This window comes from Mauremys reevesii, linkage group 3 (genome assembly GCF_016161935.1).
Source record: "Mauremys reevesii isolate NIE-2019 linkage group 3, ASM1616193v1, whole genome shotgun sequence".
Lineage (NCBI taxonomy): Eukaryota > Metazoa > Chordata > Testudines > Geoemydidae > Mauremys > Mauremys reevesii.
The window spans coordinates 79,892,229-79,913,288 of record NC_052625.1 but is presented as its reverse complement, the minus strand read 5'-3'; the positions used below and the strand labels follow the sequence as shown (position 1 = coordinate 79,913,288).

General features: G+C 48.9%; 1 protein-coding gene and 1 long non-coding RNA gene across 2 annotated transcripts in view; one reads left to right on the top strand and one right to left on the bottom strand.

Annotated features, from left to right (window-relative positions):
• Nucleotides 1-21,060, top strand: part of LOC120401134 — a 68,817-nt gene that overhangs the window by 35,268 nt on the left and 12,489 nt on the right. The window lies entirely within an intron of this gene.
• Nucleotides 2,439-6,044, bottom strand: LOC120400228. Its single transcript, XR_005595622.1, has 3 exons — nucleotides 5,894-6,044; nucleotides 5,264-5,523; nucleotides 2,439-2,562 (listed from the first exon to the last, which is right to left on the bottom strand). It is a non-coding gene; the product is annotated as an uncharacterized LOC120400228 (long non-coding RNA).

Sequence of the window (21,060 nt, the reverse complement as noted above, 5' to 3'; positions counted from 1 at the left end):
GCCCTGCTATCCTTAGCAACAGTTAAAAATCTTAGCAGAGTCACTATTCAGCTTGCCATCTGTAGGTTCCAGAGTTAACAATCCCTATTGCTCTGAATGGGGTGGCTGAGGAGTGAAAGCAGAACTAGGGGCTAGATAGGCAGGGGCATCTATGAAGGGTGAAGGGGTTGGATCCCCCTGTTATTCACTAGCCCAGTTCTCTTCCCTGCAAGCCCATCTCTCTCTCCCCGGCCCCGGGGAGGCAGGGTCCAGGCGCCTATCTCCACTCCACCCCACACTCACCCTGCGCCAGGCTTGTCGCCAGCAGTGCAGTGACCAGCAGGGAGCAGAGATGCCCCATAATCCAGCCTCGCCTGGTCCCATCTTGGCCAAACCCAGCTGCTTCCATCGCTCCAACCAAATACCAGCTGGGGACTGAACTCCCTGGGCAGGTTTTTATAGACACCAGCTCCTGCCTCTGCCCTCCCCAGGTCTACAGAACAGATGTGACCAGTCCCACAACGAGCCACTCGAGGAAACAAATGCTGCTGAATTCAGCACACGAACAGGGTGTGACCCTACTCATGCTGCTCTGCCTGGAATTGTCCCAAACATAAAAGTACAATGGCCAAGGTTAACATGGGGTGATTTTCACTTCCAGTATCCTTAGCAATTGATTTTGCCAAGAACACCTGGCCAGTGACAGATTCCGGCAAAGGTAAGATTGTAATGGGGGTACGGTTATCGGTGGGGTTCATAGAGTCTAACTTGAGAAGGCACCACTCTAATAATCTAGTTTGACCTCTGGCATAACACAAGCCAGAGACCTGCCCCCAAATAACCCCTTGAGCAGAGCTTTCAGAACAACTGCCGGTCGTGATGCAAAAATGGTCAATGATGGAAAATCCACCCCAATCTTTGGTTAATTGTCCCACTGGTTATTTACTCTGGCTGTGAAAAAAACTTACACCTTATTTCCAGTCCGAATTTGTCTAGCTTCAACTTCCAGCCATTGGATTCTGTTAGACCTTCCTCTGCTAGACAGAAGAGCCCAGTAATAAATATTTGTTCCCCGCGGTATTTCCAGACTGGGGTCAAGTCACCCCCAAACGGTCTCTTTCTTAAGCTCCATAGACCGAGCTTCTTGAGCCTATCACTCTAAGGCAGGTTTTCTAATCCTTCAGTCATTCTCGCGGGTCTTCTCTGAACCCTCACACTGCCCGGGTCCTGGCCAGCGGTCCGGGGGGCTCTGCATTTTAATTTAATTTTAAATGAAGCTTCTTAAACATTTTGAAAATGTTATTTACTTTACATACAACAATAGCTTAGTTATATATTATAGGCTTATAGAAAGAGACCTTCTAAAAACGTTAAAATGTATGACTGGCACGCGAAACTTTAAATCAGAGTGAATAAATGAAGACTCGACCCAGCACTTCTGAAAGGCTGCCGACCCCTGGTCTAGTGTTTTAACCATAATATCGTGTGGCGCCAATTGATACGCGTGGCAGGAGTTTACAGATATTACGTTACCTGTATTGCCTTTATCAATGAAACTTGGAACCTCATCAAAAAAGCTAGAGAGACAAGGTGGGGGAGGGAATATCTTTTATTGCACCAGCTTCTGCTGGGGAGAGACAAGCTTTCCAGCTGACGCAGAGCTCTTCTTCAGGTCTGGGAAACCTTATCAAAGTGTCACTGCTAAATACAAGCCTGAACTGTTTAGTATATGTGGTTAACATGTATTGCAAGGGGCCGTTCGAGGGAAAGAGGTTCGTGAACACCTCTCCAGGCACGGGGAGGAAAGGAGGAGTAATCAGCTGAGGGGGCTGGTGGGTGACAGATTGTTGTAATAAGCCATAAATTCAGTGTCTCTGTTCAGTCCGTGATTTTTAGTGTCTAGCGAAGTTGTGAATTTAAGACACGGGATTTATGGCTTATTACAACAATCTGCCACCCACTAACAACCCCCCCTCACTCCGTACCCCCTCCCTACCTTCCAGTGACTGAACCAGTGTTAACAGGCCTCTCCACCTCGAATGGTGCCTTGAAATATCTGGTAACTAATTGTGTTAAACAAACTGTTCCACCTTGTATTTAGCAGTGACACTCTGAGGTAGTTTCCCAGATAGCGTGAAAATCGGGACAGTCCTGATTTTTGGGTCTTTGGGCTGGGTTATACAGCGGGTCAGGCTGAATGGACGAACCCTGCTGACTTTATACTCTATGGTCACATCCTCAAGCCAAGATGTGTCTGATTTGTCTAAACACTGGGGAGCGAAGTCAAGGCTCAGCCCCTCCATTCAGGCCCACTGTTTGGTGGGTCCCGCGCCCCACACCCGACAGAAGACCAAGTCAACAGGGAGAATGGGGCAGGAATCATGGGCCCCTGATCTCAGTCAGAGAATCTCACCGAAGCAAAGCCTTTATAGCCCTCCATGGACCCGGCACACATCATGTCTTCTTTGATGGGATTGTCACCCACAGGCTTTTGTAATCCTACTCGGAAGCGATCGTTGCAGATCGTGGTGTCTACGGTGGGCACCTCCACTTCCTGCAGGGTCGCCGCTAGGGAAAAATTCACTGAAATGAAAGGCCCAAGGGCTGGGTGACTCGCCTGGCGTGAGTGTTTTAAAATTTTAAGCCTTGTCTACACACAGTTTGCCCTGATTTGGTTCAGAGGGTTTTAATCTCTGAGCAGATGCTGCTCAGTTCCAGGCCAGCGCTACACACATGGCAGTAAGGATATAACCAGGTGTGTGATTTGATAATGCTGGGTGCCAGCTGGCGGCCGCCTCTGACGCTGCTTCCTATTGGGCTAGAACTGGCATCGGTAAATATACTGGTGCCAACTACACCAATAGGGGTGGTTTGAAACCCATATTCGAGCTCACATACAAGCCCCCCCCCACAAATATGAACATCCATTCATCGTGCCAGGAATTGAATCCCCCATGTGAGATGCAGCCTCTAGATGGTGACATTGCTCAAACACACACACACACAAAACAGATTGACGCCAAACTGGCGCGGTGTCTTTGTGCAGTGCAGCCCTGAGAGTGGCTGTTTTTCGGTTAGCTTAAACCTGCTCAGAAATGAGCTACGGTAAAATGGGACGACACAGGTTTAAAGCAAAATAGGAACATTGGCACGGCCAGAGATACTGGAGTCACTAGATCGTGTCAAAGGACATGTCTGTACTGACCGGTAGATCGGCACTGCTGCAGTCGATGCTAAATCGATGGGAGAGCACTCGCCCATCGATTTGTGTACTCCGCCTCCCCGCGAAGCATAAGGGAAGTCGATGGAGAGGCTCTCCCGTCGACACAGCGCAGTGTAGCCACCGCGGTAAGTGGCTCTAACTATGTTGACTTCAGTTACATTATTCAAGTAACTGAATTTGCGTAACAGATTGATTTAGCGCGGTCGTGTAGACCAGTCCTTAATATCACACTTAGGAGGAGTGCATAACTGTCGGTATAGAATCATAGAGCTGCAGCTATATCACTGTCTAACAGTTCCTATACAGCTGCATATCTGTATAGCTAGGCTTGATGACTCGTATAGATGTTGAGCTTTAAGAATATGTTTCCAATTTGTATCAATTTAGATTTCCACAGTTGTGCAAAATGGTAGTTGTTAAGCACTTTTTAAAATGTTTATTGGCTTAAATGTTCACATTTGCAGGAAATTTTCACATTTGCAGGTCAGACAATAATGATTTAGTGGAGGTTGAGAGTCAAAGCTGTGTAACCATGCATACGAAATTGTCAGTATCTCATGTCAAAAAATACAAAGTAAATATCATTATATCAAACTCTCAAAACTTTTCAAGCAGCATTTTTCTGACTTTGTCTATCTGTAAATTTCAGTTATTACCAATGGAAATATTTTTTGTTGTTTTGTGTTTTTATGGCAAAATCAACATTTACTGAATTTCAGCAACAACAATTGAATCCTTCTAAGCCTGTGTATAATACTGTCTTTATATCTGTACAGCTGTATAACCATATAACTGTACGACTGTACCTGTATAACCATATAACTGTATGACTATAGCTCTATAAAGGTATAATTGTACAATTGTACCTGTATAACCATATAACTGGATAATCACACAATGTATAAGTGTACAATGGGATCTGTATACCATATAACGGTGGCTGTACAACGGTATAACTCTAATTGTTCCTGTATAACTATATAACTGTATAACCATATATCTATGGCTGCATAATTGTATATCTGTCCAATGTACATACCTGAATAACTACCTATATATAGTACTGTGTCTGTACAACCATATAACTATTTAAGTGTGGAACTGTAAAACTGTACCTGTATAACTACATAACTGTTCAACCATATAACTGTGGCTCCAGAATCATATACTGTGTAATTGTACTTCTGTATCTATCTAATTAGATAACTGTTGAACCATATCATTGTGGTTACATCATCATATAATCATAAACCTGTATAACTGTACAACTGTACCTGTATAAATATACAACTGCACAATCATATAACTATTGCTATATAACCGTATCGCTGTAAAATAATCCAACCATGTGTGTATAAAAATATAACAGTGTATCCGTACAACTGAGGCTGTATAACATTAAGAAACGGCCATACTGGGTCAGACTGACGGTTGATCTAGCCGACAGTGCCAGGTGCTTCAGAGGAAATGAACACCGCAGGGCAATTTCGAGTGATCTATCCCCTGTCCTGCCCCAGCTCCTAGCAGTAAGAGGGTTAGCAACACCCAGAGCGTGGGGTTGTGTCCCTGACCATCGTGGCTAATAGAGATTGATGGACCTATCCTCCATGAACTTAACTAATTCTTTTTTTAACTCAGTTGTACTTTTGGCCTTCACAATATCCCCTGGCAACGAGTTCCACAGGCTGACTTTGTGCTGTGTCAAGAAATACTTCCTTCTGTTTGTCTTAAATCTGCTGCCTATTGATTGCATTGGGTAACCCCTCGTTCTTGTGTTATGTGAAGGGGTAAATAACACTTCCCCATTCACTTTCTCCACACCGGTCATGATATTATGGACATATATCACATCCCACCTGTAACTGTGTATGATTTGTACAATCATAATATGTGCCTGTATAACAGTGTAACCATGGCTGTATAACCGTGTACCCATGTAACCCTGTATCTCTCAGTCCATCTGCGTACATATGGGGCTACAATCACCCAGCCTGTGACCATCATCTGTGCTGGGACTTTCCCCTGCCCTTCCCCTCTCTAACAGCTACGAGTCTGCCTTACCTTCGGGGTGAATGTTCACCCAGCAGGCGTTCCCAGCAGGCACAGGGACGGAGGCGTCGAGCAGACACACGGGGCTGATGGAGGCCGTGAAGGCAATTGGCTTCTCCAGCTCCACCAGAGCGATGTCGGCAAGGAAAGTGCTACTGTTGTAATTGGGATGGAGGACGATCCGCTTCACCGATGAGAACGTCTGGGTTGGAGTCTCACCGACAATCCTGTTTTCACCCAGCTACACCCGATATGCTGAATTGACTACAGGTCTGAATGCAAGAAAATCTGATTGGGGAACAGCCAAATAGTCATACCACAGGGGGATAGTTCTCACGGTGCTGAAATGTAGTCAGCTCTGGGGTGGGACATCTATGGAACAGACCCACAGCAGTGCTGCACAGGGAGGGCTTGCCTGGCACGTGGATGCAGACATGTCTGGAGCGGTGCACCTGGGGAACAGCCATACATAACACCGCAAAGGGATGGCTCACTTGGCAATGAGATGCAGCCACCTCTGGGGCAGGGCAGCTGAGGAACAGCAACACAGCGATGCCACGCAACAGCAAGCCAGTGAAAAGGGAGAGAGAATCTGTTCAGAACAGCTGCAGTCACTCTCTCTACCCTGCCTGGGGTACTCACAGCTTGAAGCAATGAGCTGCTGACACCACCCAGCTCTCGGAGATGAGCGAACCGCCGCAGATGTGGGAGCGGTTTCTCTGCACGCTGACCTGCCAGGGCCAGGCCCCGGCCTTGGCATCTTGACCATTCAAGATGCGCCCTGAGATCAACGGCTTGCCACAGCCTGGGAAGAAAAGAGGAAACTACATTATCCCCGGGCAAGGGAGCTGAAGTGAGGAGAGTGTAAATAATTATACGTGTTACCTGATGATAGGAGAGCAACACGTTCTCCTTCTGGAGCCAGGGAAATAACCCAGGAGTCCTGGTTCTGCTTTAATCCACTAGACCCCAGAGTGGGTGAAGAAACTCAGGAGTCCTGGCTCCCAGCCACATTCTGTTTCCACGTACGCAGGGCAATGTATTTTGTTGTTGGAATCTTACATGGGATTCCAACTCCCACGAGCATTTTGATACTTTTCCCGGTGACCCGTGGTGTCTGGGTTGCCCCACTACCCCTGGCCCCGGGTGCGGGGAGGGAAGCCCGGTTTGTGCCCACCAGGGGAAACTCTCCCAGCCACCAGCTGCTGGCATTCCTGGCGCTCCGCGCGCCCTGCTCTATCCCTCTGCAGGCAGAAATTTACACCCCCTGCCTCTGTTACACTCCAGTGCCCAGTCCCCCGTCTTCTGCGCACTCACAATGTGTAGCCATCCGCTGCCTCTGTAGAAACTGCACTTCCCGGCTTCCCCTCAGTTCAACCCTCTCCTTTGCACCCAGCACTCAGAGGTGTTTATTGTAACACCAAGCTGAGACTGATTTAGCAGATGCTGAGGGAGAGATTCAAAATACAGGCAAAGGAGGTGGAAACATGAGGTTACAGGTAGATGAAAAACATAAAACACAGTCTACCGCCTGGACACGTTGGTGCTGGCTTGTCTGATAAGGTGTTACTCACTCAGTCGTTAGTTCTTCCATCCCTTGTCCAGCCCATAAAGCTGGGATCTACCATTTCTGAGACGTCACCCACCCCTCCCTCCCCTGTAATGGATAACCACATGCACCAATCTTCTGCTCTTATCCAGTCTCAAGGTATCGCCTCTTAGCCCAGGGAGCCCCTCTTCTGAGAACCCTCCGGCGGTTCATTTGTTTTTGTAAATGTCCAGCTTGCATCTCATCCACACAGTAAACAGAGGCGGTGTCCATGGGTATCCAGCTATCAGATGCCCCATCAGATTTGGAACAAAACATCCTATGTGAATAGCTCTAAAACCATTCCCACAACAAGCCACAATCAGCTCAACTTCAGAGACCTAAAGAGTCCCTTTTGGTGTATGTGGTCAGGTATAGATATAACACTCCTACCAGCAGAGTTTGGCTGTGTCTGTATCACAAGCACTTAGGGCGTGAAGAAAGAGCAGACAGGTCTGGCATTATTATGGGGTTGAGACTGCCATGGAGATTAGGTTAAGGTTATCATGGGTATAGGGTTATCATCAGGGCTCGGGCTAGGGTGGTATACAGGGGGATGAGAAATTGAAAAAGAGAATCCTGAATCCCACTGAAATCACAAGGCTAATTCTGGGAGGCAAAAAAATCTGGATTCCCTTGCAATTCCTGGGTGCAGCCTGTGACATTCCCCTCTGGTGTTTTCTAGACTGGTGATCTGCTAGATCACCCCAATCCTTGACTCTGGGAGCCAGCCTGACCCTGCTCTGCTGTGAGAGCCCCCACTCCTGGGCTGGTCACGCACAGCCTCTGGCGTGTCAGCTGCTCCTTGGATTGTGCAACCAAATGACACTAGCCAATATCTCCGGTCCCAGACACAACTCTAGGAACCTCCGACTTGCAGTGTCCAGTTATGCCCGCTGGATGCTGCAAGCTTCTAGGAGTTCATCAATTTAACAAAGAAATTGATATGTCCTAGGCTTGTTATCCCAAGGGGACTCTCTGACGCACTTCAAACCAAATGCATTGCTTCAGATAGGATAAACAAACAGATGTATTAACTATAAAGATCTATTTTAAGTGATTGTAAGTCAAAACATAACAAGTCGGATTTGGTCAAATTAAATAAAAGCAAAATGCATTCTAAGCTGCTCTTAACACTTTCAGTGCCCTTACAAACTTAGATGGTTCTCACCACAGGCTGCCTGGTTGCTCTGGTTACAAGGTCACAAGGTCACTGAATAAGATTTGTCAATAGCTGAGGTTACGGAAAATGGATTGCAATAAACCGCAAATGTATTGTCTGAGACCACAAGACACCTGATCATAACATCTTTGAATGTCTGTCCAGACCACAGAGTACATGTTGTGCATAAAGGCAAATACGAATAAGAGGAACTCTGAACAACCTATAAAAATGGGGTACCCCAGCGTTCCTGGGGTGTGGAAGTACAAATAAGGGAAAGAAGGCTGCCACCTTCATGCATGTGCATAAGGTGGTAGGCGTAGATAGAATTACAATATATAAACGGTTCCCTGGTTGGATAAAAGTGGGAATACCCACTGGAAACCCCCCAGCAGGAACTATCCCTCTGCTGCTGATCAACTGGCGAGAGGTCCGTCGGATCCTAGAACATCTTTGAGCATGTGAGTATTGTTAGAAGGTTTTCCCTTCATCCCCTTCCCAGGTTCTTGTCACGCAGACGGAAAGCAGAAGACCAGAAGTCTGAGGTGCAGGCAATGTCATATTTATTTGGGTTAGTTTCCAGCAAGCGTATCCATAACTCTGACGCTGCAGAGTCTTGTGTCCCAGTGTCCCGTTGTCCATGCTCCTTAGCAGGCATGATCCTACCTGCAATGCACACCCTCAGTCCCACCCCTTGCAATTTATGGTCATGTTTCATTTTGGGGAGTCGTGAGTCTGGGGTCTTTGTCCCATCTCTTCTGTACCCCATGGGAGGGTTAAGGAGTGAGGCTGGGATACGGTCAGGGACAGGGCATTTCTCTGGCCTTTTAGTGTTTTATATCTTCTTCCAACCCCCCTTGCCCCTCTTGACTGGTTGACTGACCTTGCCTTAAGATAGGAGTTGAGGCAGTTTTCAAGTGTGCACTAACATATGATACTCCCACCATGCCCAGTAACACTTCAACTGCTCTTAACTGTTCCCATTATACTAACAAACCCCTCTGGCTAGGCAGAAGCAACATACATAGTGTCTTTGTCCTTTGTTTAAACACATGAGTAAAGATCCCTTTGTTCGCCCATATTAGTCAGAATAGATCAAGAATCAAACAGGCAAACAAGCAGAAACCACATCTTGTTTTTAGCATATCTCGTAACCTTTGCTTTCGCTCCATTTGATCAGCTATGTCATACTTTTGATTGGCATGTTTTTGTAAATTTGGGGGTTGTGATAGACCCAGGCCAGTTGGGTACAGCAGAGTAGCAGAAGGCAGATATACTAGCCACTGGATTAACAGTTTTCTGTTCCCTGACTGACCAGAGCAGGGGCTGCTCCAGGCTAATGAGAACACCTGACTCCAATTAACCTGCAAAGAGTCAGGTGAGGCCATTAAGCTAATGTGACCACCTGACTCTAAGGCCCTGCTGATACTATACAAAGGGCTCACTCCAGTCAGGCAAGGGAGAGCCAGGGAGCCAGAGGAGAGGAAGTGTGGATGAAGGGCTGGTTACTGAAGACACCCTCAAACCATCGTTAAAGGAGCCCTAAGGTAAGGGTGAAGAAGGGAGAAGCAGGAGAGCGGTGGGGAAGTGGCCCAGGGAAATGTAGCAACTCTGGCAGTGAAAGGCTGGCTGCCAACAACTGTTACCATTAGGGTCCCTGGGCTGGAACCTGGAGTAGAGGGCGGGCCCAGGTTCCCCCCAACCCACCACTACAGAAACAGAAGTCAGGCCCCTGTCAGGACAGGAGGATAAAGTGTTCTGAAATAAGCCCCCAGGGACAACAGAGACTGTGGGAGTTCTCTCACCAACCTCCTTGCAGCCTATGATGAAAAGGGCTCAGTAGACTGTAACCCTGGCCCTAGGGAGAGAAGGGCTACATGGAGGGTCACAGTGAGCCACTGAGGCTAGCGTAATCCACCTAGAAGCACAGGACCCACAGGAGCAAGGTCAGAGCTCTGCCACTATATATATACACTCTTGTTATTTGTTCCCGTCTATGCATCCGAAGAAGTGGGCTGTAGCCCACGAAAGCTTATGCTGAAATAAATGTGTTAGTCGCTAAGGTGCCACAAGTACCCCAGTTCTTTTAGTAAATGTTAGTTTCACTGTAGCTGTTTGCAGTGCTGTAGTCGACTTGATCCCGGGCTATTAGAGAGACAAGGTGAGGTGACTATTTACTTGCACACTGACCTGCCAGGGCCTTCGACCCTCCTGGGCATTCTGCCCCCCTGTGATGCAACTGAACACTGCACAAACCAGGGAGCCATGTTAACATGGGACAAAGTGCAGCTCTCCCACCCAAAACCAGGGAGAGAACCCAGGAGTCCTGGATCCCAGTCCCCCTGCTCTCACCTGACAGACCCCACTCTTTGCGCCCCAAGCCTGGGAAATAACCAAGGAGTCTGGATCTCAGCCCCCTCTGCTCTAATCTCTGGACCCCACTTTCCTCACAGAGCCAGGGATAGAACCCAGGAGTCCTGGATCTCAGCCCCTCTGCCCTAACCACTAGACTCCACTCCCCTCCTAGAGCAGGTGACAGAACCCAAGAGTCCTGGCTTCCAGCTCCCTCTGCTCTAACCACTAGATCCCGCTCCCCTCCCGGAGCTGGGGATAGGACCCAGGAGTCCAGACTCTTTACCTGGCTGGGCTTGACTCTGCACTGCACCTGTGGAGGGATGGAAATGTTGGGGAGACATGACAGAGTCAGGGCCATTGGGGGAGGAGCAGCTCAGACTCCAGCAAGCGGAGCAGACAGCCCCTGTTGGGGAGGGTGGAAGGTGGGGAAAAGGGCTGGAATACAAGTTCTGCCCATGATCCCATAGCTCCTCCCACAATGTCTATAGTCTGCCTCAAATCACAGATGGTTACTGTGTGTCAGTAGGTTTCTGAGTGAACGCTGCCACCCTGCCACCCCCTTATTCACTATGGTGATATAATTATGATACGTTTTGTACAAAGTATGCCTTGTGATATATCATTTTAAAAGTCTTCATTGGCTGAATATTAATATCCTGTTAAGTTGTATGTGTTGTTGTTGTATCTGGAATTATGAGGTTTTGCTATGAGTGTGGGACTGAAATATGTTGTGAGGTTGGGAACCCCCAAAGCCATGAAAAGGCCAGACAGCGTTGATGGCCCATTAAGGGGAATACACCCACTCACAAGGATTACCCTGGGAACTGCGTACAATGGAAACCTCTCAGAGAGAGCTTTTACACGACGGGGGCTCTCTGACTCACGTCACAGCCAAAGATTTTTCCAGCAAGCTGGAAGAAGCTATGTGACGTTATTGATATAAATGGGGACCATATAGAACATGGGTTGCAACCAAGGACCTGTAGTGGCACCAAATCTTAAGTGAAGGGGGTCATATAAGGTGTCTAAGACCAGGTTCTGGGTTGCTGGTTATGATTATGCTGTCTGTATGTCTGTGTATCATTTTGTAGTTGAAGTTATAAGTATTGGCTCTGTACTGTCTGTATTTTGTATTATGCTCTGCTTCTGGGAAAGATCCCAGACAAGCTGATGTTAGCCCTGCCTAGCTGGCTTGATGGCCCATTAAGGGCCATCGGCTACACAATTGACCCATGGAGAGAAGGCAGACACGCCTTGTGACTCAGCAAAGTATGCATGGACTGGCCCATGTGACTCCAGGCTCCATTTTGCTGTAATTTTCCACAGTGAAGACAAAGGGATTCTTACACCTGGAAAAGTCTATATAAGGCTAATGCCTCATCTCCATCTTGTCTTCAATCCTGCTTCTGACCTCTGGAAGGACTTTGCTACAAACTGAAGCTCTGCACGAAGGACTGTTGACCCATCCCAGCGGGGGATGTTCCAGAGACTTAATCTGAACCTGCAGTTTACTCCAGCACTGCTGCAAGCCTGAACTAAGAACTTTGCCATTACTGTATGTAATTGATTCCATTTAACCAATTCTACCTCTCTTCTCTACCTTTTTCCCTTTGTAAATAAACCTTTAGATTTTAGATTCTAAAGGATTGGCAACAGCGTGATTTGTGGGTAAGATCTGATGTGTATATTGACCTGGGTCTGGGGCTTGGTCCTTTGGGATTGAGAGAACCTTTTTCTTTTATTGGGGTGTTGGTTTTCATAACCATTTATCCCCAGGACGAGTGCACTGGTGGTGATACTGGGAGACTGGAGTGTCTAAGGAAATTGCTTGTGTGACTTGTGGTTAGCCAGTGGGGTGAGACCAAAGTCCTTTTGTCTGGCTGGTTTGGTTTGCCTTAGAGGTGGAAAAACCCCAGCCTAGGGCTGTAACTGCCCTGTTTAAGCAATTGGTCCTGATTTGGCACTCTCAGTTGGGTCCCGCCAGAATCGCTCCGTCACAAGCTATAAAAGGGGGGAAGTGATATTGTCACTTGGCCTCACTCCCCTCCACAACCCAACACCTGGAAACACATCTGGAAGAAAACGACTTTGACTGGGGTAGTCCCAGGCTGGAAAGGAGGAATCCCAGCCTATGTATGGAAGATTTACGAACTGTTTGTATCACCAGGGAGAGACACGGCTCAATTCAAATCCTGTCTAGTTTCTAGAACTTAGGTTGCAATTTTGTTTTATTTCGTAGGTAATCTACTGTGATCTGTGTGCTATTACTTATAATCATTAACATCTCTCTTTCTGTAGTTAATACATTGGTTTTCTATGTTTGGCCTACAGCAGTGCGTTTTGAGTGAAGTGCATGAAAAATCCCAGCTCGGGAACAAGAGCTGGTGCCCGTCCACTTCCCTTTGTAAAAGTGGCAGACGGGGTAGTAAATGTACACGGATCAGGCTTTTGACCAGGGCAGGATGGTACAGCTCTGGGGTGCTAGGCTGAGGGGGAACTGGCTGGAGACTCTGCTGTTGGTTCGTGAGTGGCTGGCAAAAGCAGCCACGTAACTCAGCTGGGTGTGTCCCTGCCTGTGGGTGTTTGGGTGAGTGCAGGATCCGGAGATGCCTGCAGCTTGTCGCAGCATCACAGTGAGAGAGGGAGCCCAGGCTGGTGGGACACCAGGCTCAGCGGTACCCCAGGTCCAAGTTGCACCCTGGGAACCCCCACCACATTCCCCACAAACCCTCCAACCCAGGCGCTAGGAAAAAGAGAGGCGGTCTACTGGGGCAGGGTTGTCCCCTTCATTCTCTCCCCCCCGGGGGTGTGGCAAGATCGTCCCCTCCAGTCAATTACCCCCCTAGGGGCAGGATTGCCCCCTCTGGTCTGTTCCCCGTGACTGTGTCCCTCTCTGGATCCCTTGGTCTCTCTTACCATGCGCTGGGGACGACAGCACCAGCAGCGCAGTCAGCTCAGAGCAGAGCCCCCCGATGCTGAGGAAGCCATGGCAAGTCTGAGCCCCTTATCTCCAGTCCCAGGGTCCTCTGGCTCGGAGCCCAGCGTTTTCCTCGTTAAATCTCTGATTTACAGGAAAGCAAAAGCAGAAGCTCATGGACCCTTGTCTGCCCCCATTGCGAGAGCTGCCAGTTCACAGCCCAGCCGGCGGCAGGATGCTCGTGCTCCATTGACCCATTTTGGCCAGCGTGGCTTAGCTGAGATCTGGTCCTTGCTGGGCCGTTCTCGGGGAGGAGAAATCAGGGCTGTGACTCGGGCCTGCTCTGTGAGACCATCCCCAGGCGGGAGGGCACCTGCCCAGGTTTTCTGGGGAGGTACCTGGGCCGAGCCGTCTGTCCGGTGCCCATGGCCAGCTGGAAACAGGCTGCATGAGCAGGTCTCTGGAAGTGGTGAGGAGCAGCAGTCAGGGGGGTGCGGAAGAACGGGCCAGCTGAGGGGATCCTGAGCCCAGAGCACTGGCCAGGAGCATCCTGCCGCCGGCTGAGCTGCAAATAGGCAGCTCTCACGATGGGCGGCAGCGGGGAAATGAGGGTCCGGGAGCTTTTGCTTTCGCTTTCCTGTAAATCAGAGATTTAAGCAGGAAAACGCTGGGCTCCGAGCCAGAGAGCCGTGGGATCAGCGATAACGGGCTCAGAGATGCGGTGGCTTCCTCAGCACCAACACCCGCAGCTGGGGGCTGGCCAAAATCAGCCCCCACTCCAATGCAGTGCCTCCAGCTGGGCTTATAACCCGCTGCCTCAAAGCTAGGGGCTGACTGCTCCGCTCGCTGGAGGCTGCGTGGGGCTGTCCTGACCCAAAGCTCCTGTGGGCTTGGCTGGGTGGAAAAAAAAGGTGTGGCCCTGAGAGAGCTTGGAGCAGCCCCTCTTCATCTCATGCTGGTGTCACTCTGAAACCTACTGATGCCTGGCAGCCACCTGTGGCTTGGGGTGGAGACTATGGGAGGAGCAATGGGACAGTGGGCAAGGCTTGCACTGCAGCCCTAGTTCTGTTCCCTGCACAGGTGCTGAGGAGAATCAAGACCAGCCAGGAACAGACTCAGGGATCCGGGGTTCCATCCCTGGTTCTGGAGGGGAGTGGGGGCTAGTGGTTAGCGGACACACCAGATCTACTATGCTTTGGCTTCCTCTGCTGTCTCCAGTAACTCTCTGCCTGTGTGGGTGCAGGAGGGTATGAATGAGGTGAATGTGCACGTCCATGAACAAGCATCAACCTTTTTCTGTTTGATCATAAAATCATAGACGTTAAGGGCAGAAGGGGCCATTATGATCATCTAGTCTGACCTCCTGCACAACGCAGGCCACAGAATCTCACCCACCCACTCCTATTACAAATCCCCAACCTATGTCTGAGTTATTGAAGTCCTCAAATTGTGGCTTAAAGACCTCAAGGTGCAGAGAATCCTCCAACAAGTGACCTGTGCCCCATGCTGCAGAGGAAGGTGTTTAATAAAATCAATATTAGTGTAACCCTGGGTTGGTTTCTAGTGAAATTGAGGTAACAAGATGTGTACACGTGAATACACGTGTGTATCTGCACGTAAGCGTGGGAGTCAGTTTCTACAGATTTCTGTATATAGGTCTCTGGACAGGCGCATGTGGTTCTGCTCTGTGGATTTGTATTTGGGCTTCAGGAGTGGGCCTTGAGTGGACTCATTGCAGCTGTGATAATGTGTGGCCCTAATTCCACACGTAAAATTACAATATTGGCATTTATGAAATCAAAATATATTTTCATTTCCATAACCTACCACTTTTGGAATTAGAAAGTTGGCAACCCTACACCCAGATCTGGCTAAGAAACGCTAAGAGAACTCCTTCCGTTCTCGGTTCTCCTGGGTTTGGAGAAGCAGAACTTCGTACGTTTCTTGTAAATAACCAGACAGCAGCAAAGAGAAGAGCAGCCTCCAGCAGTGTCGCTGTCTCTCTCCTTGGCCCCGAGCTTTGACTCGCTGCTCAGGTCGAAAAGGGACAACAAGGGCCTGTGTCTCTTGGGACGGGGTTTCAGCTGTAGCAGAACAAGCCCCTCTTCTACCACCCACATGGGCGCCAGGAGACTGGCTTGATCAGAGGGTGCCCGTTACTGGGGCGTTTTGGACGTCGTTAGGGTTGCCACAGTGGATCTAATTAATCCTTGTTACAGGCCGTTACAATCAGACCCCAGTCCTTGGCCTCGCGACAGAGCCATTCAGTCACCGCCCACATGCCCCGGGCATCGCCAGCTCAGCTCGGACCCCTGTTGGTTCTGCTTTCCCCAAAATCACTTGATTTCCAGCAGACTTGGGGCTGGGGAACAAAGACAGGTGTGTGAGGGGCCATCGAGGGACCGAGATAACAGGGCATTTTAAAGGAATTTGACTGCACTTATCTCATGGCCTGGGGGGTGAGGAGCAGCAAATCTCACCATTTCTGGTGTTTTAAAGCCCAGCCAGTGAGGCAATTTATATAAATGCTGGGCTGTTACCTGTATTCCCAGGCAGTGCTTGGGCATCGCCAGGCTGGGAGCTGCGCTGAGCCAGTCCCCTGCCGAGAGCATCTGGGGAGGCTGCTCCTTGGACAACAGCATGAGGAGGCATCTGGGTCCCCACTGGCCATGTTGCGGCTGGCGCTGCCCCTGTTGGAGGGTGAGGGACGGGACCACTCCACGTGCTGCTTCCTTCCTTCCTTCCTTGGCGACATACAGGGCTGGGGAGAGGAGTCGGAGAGCAGAGCCCCCCCGGGGGGAGGGCAGGGGTGGGAGGGCGTGAAACATGGAAAGACAATTGTGACCATCTGTGACTTGGTCCCCGAGGTTCAGTCTGGACTGTGGGACCGTGGACCCCGCCCAAACACACCAACCACAGCCGGCCTTCACATTGTGATGCTGATGTCAGGCCGTGTGGGGTGTGTGATGGGGCAGGACGGGGGATGGGGAGCCACACCTGGGACGGGACGGGGGAGCTGCCGGTACCTCTCTCACCGGAGCTGCCCTTCAGTGCTCCTCCAGGCCTCCATCCCCCCGGGGCGGAGGCTGGTTACTGCGGGTAACCGGACTTTCAGTGTCCAGGTGGCTGGGACTGGACCCCAGGCTAGAGTGGAAGAGAGTGGGTCTGGGTGGCACTCCCTATGCACCCCCCAGGGGGCTGGCCCAGACCCCCGGTACCCCCCTGGATGTTCCTCTGTTCCCCCCCGGGGGGGCACACCTCACAGTTCGGGGACCACTGGCTCAGAGTCTATGGAATGTGTCTAAGCTGCTGCATGCATTCATTTCATTTGAAACGTCTGTTTCCCGTGTTATAAGGCGATATGTACGTTTGGCTTTATAACTGTAACAGTGCTCTCTTTTTGCTGGTTGGACTGTGACAGGGCTGGAGCTAGGAAACAGAAGCCGAGAGCCCCAGGTTCACCCTGCGTTAGTCCTAAAAGACAGTCAGTGCTGAGAGATTACTACAACTCTGCCACCTGTTGGAACCATGGACTGTAACTCATCTGTGTATCTAGCTTTGCCTGCTTTAACCGGTAAATAACTCTCATTGCTTCTGCCTAGTTAATACATCCTTAGTTAGTTCATGACAGGGCTGGCGCAGGATTGTCTTTGGTGTGAAGTCTGAGGTACAAATTGATCTGAGACAAGTAACTGGTCTCTTAGGACTGGGAGCAACCTGAATCTTTTGTAGTCTTTGGTGTGTAGCAACCACAAGCAGCCAGTCCTGCTTGCTTTCCCTCAGGCAGGACCTTCCACGGAGGCACAAGGGGCTGGCTTCCCTTGTCTGCCTAGGGGAAAGATCTTTGCCTAAGCAGGTTTCTCATCTATGTTCAGTTCCAGAAACTTCAGCCCCCACCCACACCCCTTGGTTGAAGGACACAACTTCCTCAGCTTGCAAGAGCTCTGTTCCTTTGGGTCTGTCTAGTGATGGAGGCCAAAGACTGTTTCTCTCCTGGCTTATATCTCCCAAAGGTCAACGAGCTTGTTTCAAGAGGCAGGATGGCTTCAGGTTGTTCTTCCTGCCTGCGGCTTCTCATCCCCCTGTGTGTAAAAGGGGCTTCCCTTGTTTTCATCCCACCAGGCTTAATTTGTATAGGAGACAGGTACCTAGCACCCCCCTCCCCCGCAGTCTGTAAGAGAACCTGTGTCTCCCTGTTTGGCTGCAGCCTTTAAAGCATATCATAAAGTATCCACATTTCCTCGTATAGTGTTTATACAGACATTTCACAATGATATTAAGCACGAGGGGGTCATTTGTTTTCAGAAAAACCTCACCCCGTACTCTCGTATAACACAGCACTATTGTATCCAATCAGTTGATTCAGTTGATTATCACATGAAGTTCAGACCAGTAAATCTTTGCAATGGACCCTACTGAAAAATAAAACCCAGAAGAGCTTCTCTCTCCTGCTGGGTGTAGACACCAGGCTGCCTTCTCCCCCGCTTCTCAGTGTGAGCTTTGATGGGTCTGTGTGTGGCTTGAATGTAAACTGAGGTAAAGACACAGTCCTTCACTTAGGTTCAATCTGTTTAACAACTCCCCCGGCGGCATATGGGGTTTGAACTCATTTTAGTGACCATTCCAGTGTATGTCCATAACTCTTAGCACCCATCGCGTACATATATCACACAGGGATATGAATGGTCAGAGAGTTATCAGTTTTCAAATGATACCTCACAATGCGTATTTTGCACAAAGATTGTTACAGTCGTGTGTAGGGTGTGAATCCTGGGGTCTAGTGTCACTGCACACATGGTCTGTCTGCACCAAAGATGAGGAAGAACTGGGGTGTGATGGGGAGCCAGTCTAGGAGGCGGGGGGACGGGGTTCAGATGACCAGTCGCAGAAGCACAACAAGGAGGAGGACCCTGGGAACGGTGGCAGACAGACTGGCACCATTCGGACTGACAGTGGTAGTGAAGTTCACCACCTTGAAAGTCACACCAGGCACGTTCTTCTGGATCCAATCATTGTGGGCGTTCGGGCGGTTGTAGACCCCGGGGTAACCAGGAGCAACAGCAAGTTCATAAGGAGATGGCAAGCCTGCTGGACAGGGAATAATTAAAGAGTCAAACAGTCCCTGGGATGAGGAGGTCGTTTTGCTGATGTTTACAGGGAGCTCCTCCCGAGTGTGTGGGGCAGAATGGGAGGAAGCACGAAGGGGCTTGTTTGAAGATTTAACCAGGGAGTGATGGGGGTTAGCATCATGGGCCATGCAACTGTGAACACTGTGTGCCCTTAGCCCAGGGGTGGGCAAACTGCCCTGTCTGCAGGCACCGCACCTGGAGCTCCCATTGGCCGTGGTTCCCACCAATGGGAGCTGCAGGGGCGGTGCTTAGGACACAGGCAGCATGTGGAGCCTCCTGGCTTTCCCTATGCATAGAAGCCGGATTGGGGATGTGCTGCTGCTCTGGGAGCCACACGGAGACATGGCACTCGCGTTTTTGTCGCTCTTATCTGGACTCTCTGCAATTGCACCACATCTTTCCTGAAAAGTGGTGCCCAGAACTGGACACAAGACTCCAGCTGAGGCCTAATCAGTGCAGAGTAGAGCGGAAGAATCACTTCTTGTGTCTTGCTTACAACGCTCCTTCTCTTACCTCCATATTACAAGTGGCAAACAGAGGCAGAGGGAGACTAACCCCAGGTTTTTAAAAGGTATTTAGGCCACATACATCCCATTGGTTTCAATGGGAATTAGGAACTGAAATCCCTTTAAAAAATCTGGCCCTAAGTGATTTGCTCAAGATCACAAAGGAAGTCTGCAGTGGAGGCGGAATTTAAACTCAGACCCCTCAAGTCTTAGATGAGTGCCATAACCTCTGGACCATCCTTCCTTTCTCCTGTGTGTGTCTAATGACGTGTTTCTGTCTATCTAACCCCAGACATAACCATGTCTCTGTCTATCTATCCCCATAGAAAAACATCCGTCTGTCTAGTGTCTACCTGTCTATCACCTTTTCATAATTAAAGCAGGAGCTATGCTATGTATAAGAAGTCAATTAAAACCACAAACTAGGAATAAACTCTGATAAGTTCAATAATCAGCATATTTGTTGAAATCAGTAAGATTATGTTCACTCTGGTTCACTGTATATTATCTGAGGAGATATGAATGAAGAGCAAAGTTAAGCATGGAGCTGAATTAAAACTATGGGTGAGACCCTTATGCCTGCTCTGGCTTCTTGCACAGCCTAAAACTGGAGTTCTGCAGTGGGGAAACAGAGGCAGCAAGTGAGTTTGGAAAAGCTTCCACCTCCAAAGAAAAGGACCCTAATGAATACTAAGGAAAACATCTCCCTCTCTCTGCCGTGCTCACATGCAGTATCTTATCATCCTGTACAATCTACGGCTACAAATCTCTATAATTTACCGTGAGTGAGTGGAGACAGTGGCAGGACCAGTCTGTCCTTCTCAGAAGATAGTTCATTAGCAGAGTCATAAAGCAACTTCCTAGAGAATCTCCACCTAATGGGCCACAAAGAATTGCAGGTCAAACAGCATCAAGAAAGATGATTCCCTTGGAAGCTAGGTGGGTCCAGATGTTCCTGTTCCTTCTCCCACTTCAAACTAAGAAGAAAACTCAACTATGCAAGAGAGATTTCATTCCATTGTTGGTGTGTATCCACCCCAAACCCATGAGACCTTCTATGGGGGTAGAGAATGGTGCACTGGGGAAGCCCATTCCATACTGTACTGTCTTTTTTCACAATCTTCTCTCTCCAGGGCTGTCGACTGGGAATATTTCACCAGCACAAAATTTACTCTGGGAAATTTTAAATGAAAATGTTTGATATTCAAATAAATGAAGCAAATTTTTAGGAAAAAAACAAAACCCTCCATTAAACAAGATTCTTTGAAACCAAGGGGTCCTGCCCCAGCATGCGGAGCCTGACTTGACTATATGAGGTCCCTTCCACCCTACATTTTCATCTTCATATGCACAGCGTGTGAAATCTTTTAATTCATTACAGCACAATGGACCAGACACTCGGTTGGTATAAATCACCGTAGCTCTGCTGATGCTGATGGATCCGTGACAACTGACGCCAGGTGATGATCTGTCCTGATATTCCCCAACTCTGACATGCAGCGTGCAGGATAGTTTAGGCAGTTGGTCCCATTTCACTGCAAGTTATTTTGTGAGAGAAAACGAAGACAACATTTTGGGGTCAAAAGCATCAGCACTTTGAGAACAGAAAAACAATCTTTTCTCTTGGTCAACAGAATGGATTTCGGAGTTTTCCTCGGGTATTAGAACTGCAAGAAAAATTGACCTCTCATCTTAGTCTTTGCCCCGTAATGTTAAAGCTTGTTGTAAGATAGAGATCTCTCTCTCTTAAACTCAAATGGATTGTGTAATGGGAGGTGGGGTTTATTTGTTCTGCCAACACCAGGGGACTCAGAATTCCTCAGAGCTCTGAATCACAGGTCAGGCACAAGCGGAGTGAGTGTGTCGTTAAAATACCAGTTGCATTTCCTGGCAGCAGGAGGTAGTTAGACACCAAATATTGTTCAAGTTCTTAGACATGTTGATGCTTCCTTTTGTCTTTCCCTCTGTTTTATGCAGTTCATGTATCTGAAAATCCCCCCTAGCAAGCAGCACGTCCAATCACAAATACACTTAGAGGAGCACGGCAAGATTTTAATCAATATCTGCCAGGATTAGAGCTGTGAAGATGGTTTCTTTCAGAGCAGCAGGACTAGACGTCTGTGTCACACAGCCAAAGGGCAATGAGCATTCT